Source organism: Aedes aegypti, chromosome 1, assembly GCF_002204515.2.
Source record: "Aedes aegypti strain LVP_AGWG chromosome 1, AaegL5.0 Primary Assembly, whole genome shotgun sequence".
NCBI lineage: Eukaryota > Metazoa > Arthropoda > Insecta > Diptera > Culicidae > Aedes > Aedes aegypti.
Genome location: NC_035107.1, coordinates 111,533,986 through 111,547,343, shown reverse-complemented (window position 1 = coordinate 111,547,343; position 13,358 = coordinate 111,533,986). Strand labels below are relative to the sequence as shown.

Sequence of the window (13,358 nt, the reverse complement as noted above, 5' to 3'; positions counted from 1 at the left end):
GTTCCATGAGCTGGAGCAATTGGATTGAAGTTAATATGGGATTTCCACCTCAAACATAGGAAACAGCATACCATCTTCTGTTTTGGCCAGGAAAATTGTTGATCGCGTTCACTTGAACCCAGAATGTCAAAAACACTACTTGATACCATCATAGCGAACAATATTGTAAAAGGTTGTACCTATCATGATTAAAATAAAGAAAGTTGGTGTAGCTACTAAGCACATCATAGCCACCTATGACGTTGGTAATTAACGCTCTGGCTATACTGCCCATAACTGCATATTTGTAACATTCGACAAAAGTAGGCATTGAGTAAATGCAATTTTGCATTTTATTGCAGTATGGGAAGGAACTAAAACTTCAAAAAATCACTAAGAATCCAAAAGTGCTTATTTGAGGCTGAAATTTTGTACAACTCATATCGCATATTGAGTGAATAGTCAGAAAACAATTCTGATAGAAATTTCGTTGCTACTGCATTATGAGGCTCATGTATAATCTCAATGTGACTGTTATGCGGTTACAATTGCCAATGTGACAGAACAACTTGGTATTTTTTTTTTCGAATTTTCTAGAACAATATCACAGATTTTAGAAAGTTAATCGAAAGTATTTGTCTTTTGATGACTCTCCCCGGTATTAACTCGAAATTGTCAAAAATGTCGAATGTGACATACATGCAATTATGGGCAGTATAGCCAGTATAGGCCTCTGCAATGTTTTGATTTTGTATAGAATTTTGACGTTTACTGGCCTTGTTGTTTACTAATTTCACGGAAGAGTGAAAAAGAGAGAATGATTTTTGTACAGAGCCCCATTCGGCCTCAATGGAAGTTGATCCTCAATATTTGATCACATTGATGAGAACTCATTTCCCTGAATCGATCCCATATTCGGATGAAGAACAGGTCTCAGATGGGGCAAGACATGTATGGTCGATAAATGTTCTGATAGCTTGTGAAATCTTCACGCCGTCGTGGGTCGATTGGGCATTGAGTTCTTTTCAGCCTTTCAAATCTGCCAGGAAAGATGACATTTTCCCAGGCTCACTGCAGTGTATATATATATATCTATACCGGATGTTTGAACCGTAATAATACACAAGATCCCTAACGTAACTGCGTTCTGTGACAACTGCGATACAAAGTGAATTCATACTTAAATGGTCGTATAGACGTGGTTAATGACATACATGCCTTTTTACATTATGGTTGTACCTAATATTTCCACATTAAAATAAAGTATTTTTTGAAGGCTGACAAAATCGGATAAAGAGCGTGCTAAAATCGGGGGTAGACAAAATCGGGTCTACTTACTTACTTACTTACTTATTTGGCTTTACATCAATTATCTTGATAAAGCCTCGCCAACAATATTTCGCCAATTCCCTCGGTTCATGGCCGCTTCTCTCCATCCTCGACTGTGACCCACGCTCTCCAGGTCCTGGTGTACCTGGTCAATCCACCTAGCTCGCTGCGCCCCACGCCTTCTTGTTCCGACCGGATTCGTGGCGAACACCATCTTTACAGGGTTGTTGTCCGGCATTCTTGCAACATGCCCTGCCCAGCGTATCCTTCCAGCTTTAGCTACCTTCACAATACTGGGTTCGCCGTAGAGTTGAGCGAGCTCGTGGTTCATCCTTCGCCGCCACACGCCGTTCTCCTGCACGCCGCCGAAGATCGTCCTTAGCACTCGGCGTTCGAAAACCCCAAGAGCTTGCAAGTCCTCCTCGAGCATAGTCCACGCCTCATGCCCATAGAGGACTACCGGTCTTATGAGCGTTTTGTACATCGTGCATTTGGTGCGGGGGTGAATCTTTCTTGACCGCAGTTTCTTCTGGAGCCCATAGTAGGCACGACTTCCGCTGATGATGCGCCTTCGTATTTCCCGACTAACATTGTTGTCAGCCGTCAACAAGGATCCGAGGTAGACGTACTCGTCCACCACCTCGAAGGTATCCCCGTCTATCGTAACACTGCTTCCTAGGCGGGCCCTGTCGCGCTCAGTTCCGCCAACCAGCATGTACTTTGTTTTCGGCGCATTCACCATTAGCCCGACTCTTGTTGCTTCGCGTTTCAGGCGGGTGAACAAAACTGCCACCGTTTCAAATTTTCTCCCAATAATATCCATGTCGTCCGCGAAGCAAACAAATTGTCCGGATCTCGTGAAAATCGTGCCTCTACTGTTAAGTCCGGCTCTCCGCATGACACCTTCAAGCGCAATATTGAACAACAGGCACGAAAGTCCGTCGCCCTGTCGTAGTCCCCGCCGAGACTCGAACGAACTGGAGTGTTCGCCCGAGATCTTCACGCAGTTTTGCACACCGTCCATCGTTGCTCTGATCAATCTTGTGAGCTTCCCGGGAAAGATGTTCTAGTCCATGATTTTCCAAAGCTCTATGCGGTCGATACTATCGTATGCCGCCTTGAAATCGATGAACAAATGGTGCGTAGGGACCTGGTACTCACGGCATTTCTGGAGGATTTGCCGCACGGAAAAGATCTGGTCCGTTGTCGAGCGGCCGTCGATGAAACCTGCTTGATAACTTCCCACGAACTCGTTTGCTATAGGTGATAGACGACGGAAGAGAATCTGGGATAGTACTTTATAGGTGGCGTTTAGGATGATGATTGCACGATAATTTTCACACTCCAGTTTGTCGCCCTTTTTGTAGATAGGGCATATAACGCATTGCTTCTACTCCTCCGGTAGCTGTTCCGTTTCCCAGATTCTGACTATCAGCCGATGCAGACAAGCGGCCAACCTGTCCGGGCCCATCTTGATGAGTTCGGCTCCGATACCATCCTTGCCAGCGGCTTTGTTGTTCTTGAGCTGTTGAATGGCATCCTTAACTTCCCCCATCGTGGGAGCTGGTTGATTTCCGCTGTCCGCTGTGCTGACGTAGCCATCGCCTTCGCTGTCCTGACCTTCTGTGCCTGTGTTCTCTGCGCCATTCAGGTGTTCATCGTAGTGCTGCTTCCACCTTTCGATCACCTCGCGTCCGTCCGTCAAGATGCTCCCATCCTTATCCCGGCACATCTCAGCTCGCGGCACGAAGCCTTTGCGGGATGTGTTGAGCTTCTGATAGAACTTCCGCGATTCTTGAGAACGGTACAGCAACTCCATCTCTGGGCATTCCACATCTTCCAGGCGGCGCTTTTTGTCCCGGAATAGGCGGGTTTGCTGTTTCCGCTTCAGTCTGTATCGTTCCACGTTTTGCCGCGTACCATGCTGCAGCATTGCAGCCCGCGCTGCATTCTTCTCCTCTAAAAGCGGGTCTTCTCCTCTAAATCGGGTCTAAAAAGGTGCTAAAATCGGGGGTAGATAAAATCGGAAGTAAACAAAATCGGGGGCTGACAAAATCGGGTCATTACTGTATACATTTTTGATGACCGATCCGACTCTATGACACTACCACGAACGCCATTACCCCGAAAGCCATTAACTCGAATGTATCATTACTCGTTACTACATTACTTTTATACTTACATTCAACAATTACACAGCGTAACAAAAATGGCATTTTTGCGTGTCTCAAGGATTAAATTATGTCTTTACAGTAGATTTAGGATCGTTGAATCTGATGCTGTTCTCAGAAATATCCCTGCACGTCACAATTTTTAGCTACAGGTCGCAAAAGTTGTAAACAACACTGCTTTAATTGATGATTACATGAAATTTATGATTTATCAAACTTTTTTGTGATCTAATCCAGCAAGCATACAAAATAGGACTTAAACCTTCATTTCCGATATAATTTGGTAGAAACTGCACGATAAAATTTAGAATAAATCGATTTCTTCAACATGCTTCCAGTCTCCATACAAAACTTTTCGTTTCTCCTATATGACAAAATTCAATACCTTTCTTAATCACCAACAAATATTTTTTGAGCATCGAAAGTATTATGAACTTTGCTGATAAGTATTGTTATACACATGATATTGCTGTTTGCATTTGGGATGCAAATATTGACTAAACGTCCTCCAAATGCGGTAAAACAAATCAATCGAAGGACACCTAGCAACGATTATAGAAATCACCGCCGCCCTAGCAAGAAAATTTTATCTTTGACACCGCATTTCTTGTGTTCTTACCGCATTTGGTGTTCCTGCATTTGATATTTGCATTTCAAACGTAGCAATATGGAAACGGTCACCTGGAAAGCATTTTTCGATTAACTTTCCCACGGAGAAGGATAATATTAACAATACAGTCAACTTTCCATATCTCGGCATTAAAGAGACCATCGAGTTAGGAAGGTATCGAATTATAGAACACAAAAACAGCACAACTGCGATCCAAGGTCGACTATCGAGGTAGCCATGAAAGCTTACTTTTATTATGGTTCTCTATAACTCTATAACTAAGGAAGGCGATATCCTTAGCCGAGTGGTTAGAGGCTGCAGAGCAAATCCATCAGTTAATAACTGTGAAAGTGCTCATTGAACACTAAACTGAGAAGCAGGTTCTGTCCCAGTGAGGATGTAATATCAAGAAGAAGAAGAATTTGAGTATCGAGTTACAAAATATCAAGTAAGGGAGAGATGACTGAATTTGATATTTAATTGTCAAAATCACGTGATAATTATATATTATTACAGCCCTGATCGTAGCACTTTAAAAGCTTATTAGCAATTAATAGGGTCCTAAAGCCCTATCCCAATTTTAATATCAAACGCTTAAGTTCAGGTCAAAAACATATGTTTACTCAATTTATAAATGATTTTCGTTGGATAAAGTCAATAAAACATTTCTGAGATTTTGTCAAACCCCTTGGTTTAAACTCAATTTTTTGGGTATATTTTGTTTTCCATGTCCCTTCCAAAATGTCAAATTAGAACAACCCCAGAGTTAAAACTTAAAGCCCTGTGGCATTTTTGTCGACAAAGTGAACGTCAATCATGATCAAAAGTGTCAAAGTTCATTTTTGGAACAATTTTTTAAATTAAATTTTAAATATGTTATAGCCATTATTTGAGCTGGAAAAATAGCTAAAGTAGTCACAAGAACATGCTCTTTTGTATTATTGAATAAAAACAAGAATTCATTTAACATTTTAGGACCCAATTCTTACCCCGGGGCAAGTGGGACCTAAAATAAATGATAGTTTTATATGATTTTTATAATAATTTCGAAATTGTGAAAACCTTAGAATAAAGATTTAAAATGGGCCATTAGACACAGTTACCTCGCTAAACGGGGCAAGTGGGACCCGTTCAGTTTCATGCGTCAATCAGCATCATTAAGTCTACCATTGCAATAAGAGGATTATTAAATAATAGATTTGAAATTTTGCGTACATATTTGATCCCTTATTAAACATAACGCTTTAGGAAGAAATCGTACATTTAATGGTATTTCACATCGCACTTAATATTAACTGACAATTCCCACGTAAAAGCGTTAAGAGGAATAGAGCATGTTCAAAATATATCATTTATAAGTTCATAATTAAAAAGTAGCACATAAACTTTCAATAATTGTGTAAATTGTAAACGTGTTCTGTTATTATTGTTATTCATGGGGGGAAACCATCCAATGGGATGAATTTCTTTTGGCGGCGTCCATTTATTACGTAACGCTAAAATTGGAAATTTTCGACCCCCTCCCCCCCCTCCGTAACGCTTTTTGTATGAAAATTTTCAAATTTTTGTATGAGCCGTAACGCTTGAGCCTACTCCCCCCTCCCCCTAGAGCGTTACGTAATTTGTGGATGCCGCCTTTTAGAAATAACTAAATTTAGTAGAAATAACAGAAAAGTTCAATCTATATTTTCCTTCAATTTTAACTTTGTATTTAAAAAAATATATACAGAAAAATTAGAAATTTTCTGTCACTTTTATACAATTACGTAATTTGAGATTGTTCTTTTTTCGGTGAAATTCGTTTGTTTGAATGTTTCAGTGCTACCTATTAGAACAAAGTTTAAAATGTGTCGGGAAAGAATTTATTGTGGTGCTTGTTTTGCTAGGTCTCACTTACCCCGGGTATAGAGATATTTCGGGGTAAGTTAGATCATAGAAATATTCATATGAAATGAAAACAAAATACCGTAAATTCGGGTGTAATCAAAGATGGTTAGAAGAAAAAAGATAACCGACTCTCGTGTTTTCTAGGCGACATGAATAGTGCCGCTCTGGTGAGTCAAAAGCCAACTAATATGCAATGTTCTTCTAGTGACCACCAGATGTTGAGGTGTTCGTTTATGACATTCACGCGTGAAAAAAGGTACACAGCTCAAACGTGGATGTGCGACATTGCCAATCATCTCTAAATGGCATAAAATGTGAGAAAAAGAAGAAAAAAAACAGCACATGAACAATTTTTAGTATATATAAAAATTACTCAAATGTTGTGTTGTTCCAGAAAAGCCTGATGTTATGTGAGTCGCACTCACTTCAGTGTAACAGTTTTTAAGCGTGGTTGTTTTGATTTCTTCCACTTTTCGTTTTTTGATTGCACGATGATTTTAATTTAGCTGAATATAATGTTTACGCGCTTTTGACTCAACAGATGGCAGTAGTGTTACTTGAATAACGTGTCGTCGACAAAATATATGGCAAAATAAAGAGTCGATCATCTTTTTCCTTTTAACCATCTTTGGTGTAATTGATCAGTAGGGTGAAATTGATCACCGTATCATGCGATTTTATTTCTTACTAATAGCGCACCAAGCTCATCGCAACCTATAGTAAATGAACGTTGTTGGTCTTAAATAATGTCTAATTTTGTATAGTGAAGTTTTTTGTGCCACAGAATGTTTATTTCTATGAAAATAATGTAAAATTCTAGAATCAAGTTTAGTGTGAAATTTATCATCATCTATAAACTTCTAGTTCTAAACAAGGATTTGGACATGGTGTAAACCTGAAAGTTTGTGAGGATGCTAACAATATATCTCCAAAACAGATTTTACTATCAAAACTTTTACCAATTTGCTCGTTTTGTTGAAAAATTCAATTTTCTGCAACAAAGTAGGGATATCCTTCGGAAATTGCCTACACTTAGGCGTTTTTTACGGTATTCTTGAAATTTAATTATTGATTATTTCCATAAATATTGTCTCGTTAAGAATTTGGCAAGCATATTTGGATTCAGGAGGCCCAAATTAAGGATGTAAAGTTGATTTCGAAACTAACAATCATAACAATGATAAGTGATCAATTTCACCCCGAAATGGATTCCCCGATTTTTAATTTTAGACCAGATTTTTGGCACTAACATCACATTTGTTAAAAAAAATTTCAGTACATGAGCCAATGAGGTTCACCGTCGTACTTGTTTTCCTGCATTTAGTTGAATGATATTGATAACATTTTAGAAAGCATACCAAGAAAACAGTGAAAATGATCAATTTCACCCGAAATTACGGTACCTGTTTATCATAAGCGGCTTGTAATATTACTTAAAACTCTAGCTTACAGATGGTAATTCAATTTACTACACATTTATTTTATTGCGAGCTAATGCAAAACGTGAAACATGTCACAATATATAATATGAGTTGAAAACACTAAATTGACAACTGCTACATGGAGCACATGGTAATAATAATAACAATATTTTATATACTAAATATATTCCGTATCATTGCACCTTCAACTTTCTAGAAGAATACCACCTTGAAAATTTGTTACTAAATGAGCTATGACGGAATGTCCCACTTACCCCGGATTGTCACTTGCCACGGGTAGATTTCTCTCCAATGTCTGACTTCTCTCTGTTCGACCGTTTAAATAAACCAAGATGCAAATATCAATGTATATGCCATAGAGCTTGTGGTCTCATTGGAAAAAAAATGAAATTATGTAAGGTCAGATGACGTTCAACGTTCATATTTAGAATGTGCATTTAGTGTGCATCCTTGTGAATCATTTAATCTCTTCCTCTTATATCAGTCGTCTGTGCAATACGTATAAGTGTACTTACATGCAAAGCATTGGCACCAATCTAAAAATAGAGTGGTAATCCAATCTCCGTCATTAAGCATCGATCGTTGAGGTTTGTCTTCTCCAGTGCCTCTTCCGAACAAAATGTAACTGAAATGGATTATTGTGTGAGATCATAATATTCATTCAGTGAACTTTATGTTACACACCTTGTAAAAATATTTTAAGAAATTTCGCAATTAAAAGTTAGCTTGATAGTTCATTCGAAGTTCAATTCAATTCAAATTCAATTCTATGAAAAAAAATCTAAATTATAATTGTTTTCAATACAATACAAAAATGGTTAAAAATTGTATACGTAGGTATATCGAAAATTATGTGCCTTTCCAATTTCGAGTGAATATAAATTATACAAAATTACAGTTTGCGAATACTTCAATAGCGATAAAGTGCCAGCAAAATTGAACTAAATAATGTTTTGCATGTAGAAGGCAACAAAAGGTTTTCATGAAATATCAGGTATGCAATACGTGGATTAAAACTTGGTTTCCATTTTCCATCTTATGGCATCAAAGCCGTTACTCATCCCGCAATTTCCTTTCATCTCCGACGAATGTTATCCAACACCACTATCTTTTCCACTGCTACCATGGCAGTAGATAACGGAAAAAAAGCTTCCCAGGGGTTGCGAAGTAAAATCGATTCCAGTCCAAGGTCGTTGGAACGTGCCACAATACGTACGCTGCTCGTTAAGCTTTATAGCTGGACCATGACTCGTGACCTCGGCAGAAGAGACAGCATCCTAATCACCTCGTATCTGTAAAACGAATAACTCGCGATTTATTCCATTAGAAGAAGTCCCAAGTTACATTTATTTTATCACGTTGTGTCACACCCAGAAAGCATTAGCCACAGAAAGCTACGACATTCTGGAGGATATTGGCATTTAACTTGAAGGTTAACGGGAATGTTACCAATGTAAGCCCATTCCCTGCTCCTAATTTCTATCCTTCGGGTATCACGTCGAAGGAAACCTGTTGCATATCCCACCAAGTTTGGAAGCTGGATTAGAAATATGTATAGACAGACACGCCCGTCAACTCGATAGGATATTGCATTACTCTGCGCTTACATGCCTAACCCAAGCAAATTCCAACGAAAAGGCATAGAACGAAAGCATTTGGGAGGACTATTTCCCGGAAAAGAGGATGGAATTATGGCAGTTTTCCTTTTTATTAGTTTGCTGATCGCAAAAAATGCCACAGACTGGAAAAGAGCTTGAGGCGTTTGCTTTTTCTTCGGAATCCAGAAAGCAAAATCCGCAAAAAAATCTTACAATGAAACTATTTCATATAGCATTGGACAATACATTTGCTATTTTTTTCGATTCTCTATACAAAATTAACAACTTTGGCTGGCTATATCAATTTGAATGAAATTTCCACGTCACATCAGATAAAAGTTGATATTCAACACATATTTTTGAGTAGATGATAAACCGATTTTACTACTATACCATTTAATTCCACTAGAGTTTGTATCTTTTGACAGATACGCGTATTTCGACCTCAACTGTAAGGCCGTCTTTAGTGTCGTGTTCTAGAATCGACTATCTGTATATGTCAAAGGATGCAAACTCTTGTAGAATTAAATGGTACAGTACTAAATTCGCTTTTCATTTATGTATAGGTATTCAACTAAAGTGAAGAGTGAAAATGTATGCAGACTGAAGGGACTTATGAAATCATCGACATAGGGAGAGATATCGAGATGTGGAGAGTCGACTGTATTACCTGTACAAAGAATTTGCAACATTTATATGGATAAATTGAGTTTTACAGAGCATGCATGAGATCAATCCAAAAACATCTTCATATATGACGGAAAATAACACTTTTTACGTTCTGAAAGTTAATTGTTCTTGTGGCTCTTGCATGTTTGATGATCGACAAAACTCATGATAAATTAATGTATTTTGTGACACTTTTGCAAAAATAACAAAGATGTTATGTAACAAATAAAGCTGTCCGATACTGTGAAACATTTCCACTGTACCGTAATCCGGGGTAACATTGATCAGTTTTTTTTTCGATATTTACCAAAAACTTCATTTGAAAATGCAAATGGTGCAAATTTAATTATTACTGGCACTGGCACTCATCGCTTCTGGCTGTATAATGTGTTTAGTTTTTTTATGTTTTTGGCATGATCAAACAAACCTTTTTTTTGTGATTTTTCGATTTACTAGATATGAGGTAACATTGATCTCCATTGATGTAAACAATGACAGATAATATTGATGTAAACAATGACACGTTATAATGAAAATGATGTTACTTATTAATACTAATACTGAGGCCAAACTCTTACAAGTCATTTACTTTTTGAGATATTCTAAAATTAAAATCACCCTAAACCGCGGAATACGCGTAAAGGTACGCAATTTCCTAAGGATATTCTGTAAATTTCATAGTTATTCGAGAATTCTACTGATTTGACAATATTTATAAAAATTATGAAAACGAAACCGTTTTCGGCAATGCCATTTGTAGTAAAAAAAAAGAAATTTCCTTACTTATATCATCGTCTCACATGAACATGAATGTTTGGTAGTGTCATCCATGATCATGAAAATAATTGTTTTGAAAAGTTGAAAAATTTACCTAAGAATCAAACTGACTTCCATAGGCATAGAGTATAATCGTACCTGCCACACGATATACGAATGCGAAAATGGCAAGTTTGAGAAAAAAAAACTCTCAGTTTATAACTGTGGAAGTGCTCATAAGAACACTAAGCTGAGAAGCAGGCTCTGTCCCAGTGAGGACGTGATGCCAAAAAGAAGAAGACATTTTCTTACGATCTGAACCATTCTTATTGCCGATAATTTTAGAAATAATACAGAGACCTTCCAAATAGTATATGCATGCGTTAAAGACTAAATACGTACATTTTTTAGATTTCGTAATTTGAGGTACCGTAAAACGGGGTAACTTTGATAATGCGGGTAACTTTGATAGTGCGAGACTCTCAACATACTAAACGAAATAATAAAGTTCCTACTAATCTGTTAAGCAAAACGAATGCAAAAATGAAGAGTATTAGTATGACACTTCACGTTAAAGCTATTTTCGTTGGAATCAAGTACATTTGAGGATATATATGCAAATATGGAAAATTTATAAAATTTTAGCAATTTTGAAATACTCTCAAACAATCTGTTCTACGATCACTATTTGATGAAGTCATAATGAATTCGTCACTTATACTTGACAGCCTAGTTATAGTAGAACTCGAATTCGGACTCAAAACTCTTAGCGAATACTATTTTTACAAACTGGGGCCATTTTTGTAATCTAAGTCAGAAATTTCCATATAGCGTTAAACGCCTAAAGATATGCAACGCCCTACAAATGTTCTATAATTCATTCAATTTTGTTCGAGTGATGCTCCATTATCAAAGTTACCCCAAAACAGAAAACCGACTTTCGATTATATGAAAAATTATATATCCATTAAGAATAAATCTTTTGGAAATCTATCAACTGGAAATGATAATTAGGATACCAGTACTTGTTTTAAAAATATGAATTAAAATTCTTTGAAACAACATGCATAAATATTCAAGTTTTCTTCGAAAAAACTATCAAAGTTACCCCGTTTTACGGTACCCCAAAACAGAAAACCGACTTTCGATTATATGAAAAATTATATATTCATTAAGAATAAATCTTTTGGAAATCTATCAACTGCAATCGATAGTGAGGATACCAGTACTTGTTTTAAAAATATAAATTATAATTTTTTGAATCAGCATGCATAAATATTCAAGTTTTCTTCGAAAAAAACTATCAAAGTTACCCCGTTTTACGGTATTTTCAAAATCATAAATTTTGTAGAATAAGTAAGCCAAAGATTTCAATTTTTATTTACTACTAGTGGTCCCGGCAAACTTCGTCTTGCCATCAAGTAGGCTGTTGAAAAACACTTGTGATCGCCCCATATAGAATGACAGTTTCGTTCGAGGTCGTTTTTTCAACTTTCCCGGTGAATATCCTGGGATTTTTCTACACACATCGGAACCCTTGACGAACAAAACTGAGAAATATTCATTCAAATCCGTTGACCCGTTCGTAAGCCATTTCGTGACATACAAACACCATTCCATTTTTATTTATATAGATTTAGAAAAGGAGGGCCTCGGGGTTTCAAATCCGAAGAGTTCGGGTCGGGTTTAGGTTTGGAAATTTAAAATTTTTCGTGTTCGGGTCGCGTTTGGAAGGCTACAAAACCATCGGGTACGGGTCTGGAAAATTCAGGTTTGGGTCGGGTTTAGTGTGCATTGTAAACAGAGCAACAACCTGAAAGCTTTCTTATTCATTAGAAACGATGAATTCAGCACATCTACAAACTAGGGTTTACTAAAGAAACTATAAGCATAATTTAGACTCTTTAGGGTTTACCAAATCTGAACTGCTATGACAAATGGAATGTCATATGTTGTTTACAAAATGTTAATAAAATCTTAAATTTGTTCCACCAAATTAGGATGATAGTGTTGTCTAATAACACAGAACACCTAGATATAAGATATGAATGTTATGTTTGGAATGGTACTAATAAAAAAATTAAAAAAAAACAAACTCGGGTTTTACTCGGCTTTATCTTGCAATTTTTTTTCGGGTTTGAACAACGAAATTCTTTCGGGCTCGGGTCCGGATTTGAGAAAATATACAATGTCGGGCATGGGTCGGGTTCGGGTTTGTAAAACGGGAAATCCGATCTTCTCTTTAGGTTGATGCACATATTTATTTTCTTTTTTGTTCGAAACCACTTGGAGGCCTCAAAACTGGTAAAAATATTTGGGGTACAAACAAATAAAATACTAAAAGGTAATTCAACAAATTTAAATATGAGGATTTAATCAAGTTTTTTTTTATTAAACGTTATCTAAGTTATCTAAGTTTTGTTGAAAAAAACTGGAAAATGTTTCCAAGAAATCGTTTTGGAATTCTTTTAGAAATTTTTGCAGAAATTCTGACTGGATTTCTTCAGAATCAACATTAGCAACAAACTTCCCTTAAAACCATTTTAATATTGCTAGTAATAACCTATCTGGCGTTCAATCATAGGCATAAATTCATCAAGGGACTTTAAAAAAATGCCACAAAGATTCCATAGAATACTACCCGATTTTTTTAAGAATTCTTATGGGATTTTTCTAGGAATTTATCAAGGTTTCAATCAAGAATTCCACTGCGGAGACCTCTGAAAACCAATGAAGGGATTTCTTGGCGTACCAAGCGTACGGTCAAGAAATTCCTTGGTTTTTTTAAGTATTCCTTTACCAAGAACTTTGAGAATACTTCCACCAATTATTTTACTTATTTCAAATATACCATTTGAGATTTATCCGATGATTATTTCTCTGGTTTTCATCTTAGTAGTTTGAATTTCTCAGATAA

The 13,358-nt window shown here is 36.9% G+C and overlaps 1 protein-coding gene across 6 annotated transcripts in view; it reads right to left on the bottom strand.

The window, feature by feature from the left end:
* LOC5570705 (MAP kinase-activating death domain protein) overlaps window positions 1-13,358 on the bottom strand; it is a 92,478-nt gene that overhangs the window by 61,731 nt on the left and 17,389 nt on the right. The window lies entirely within an intron of this gene.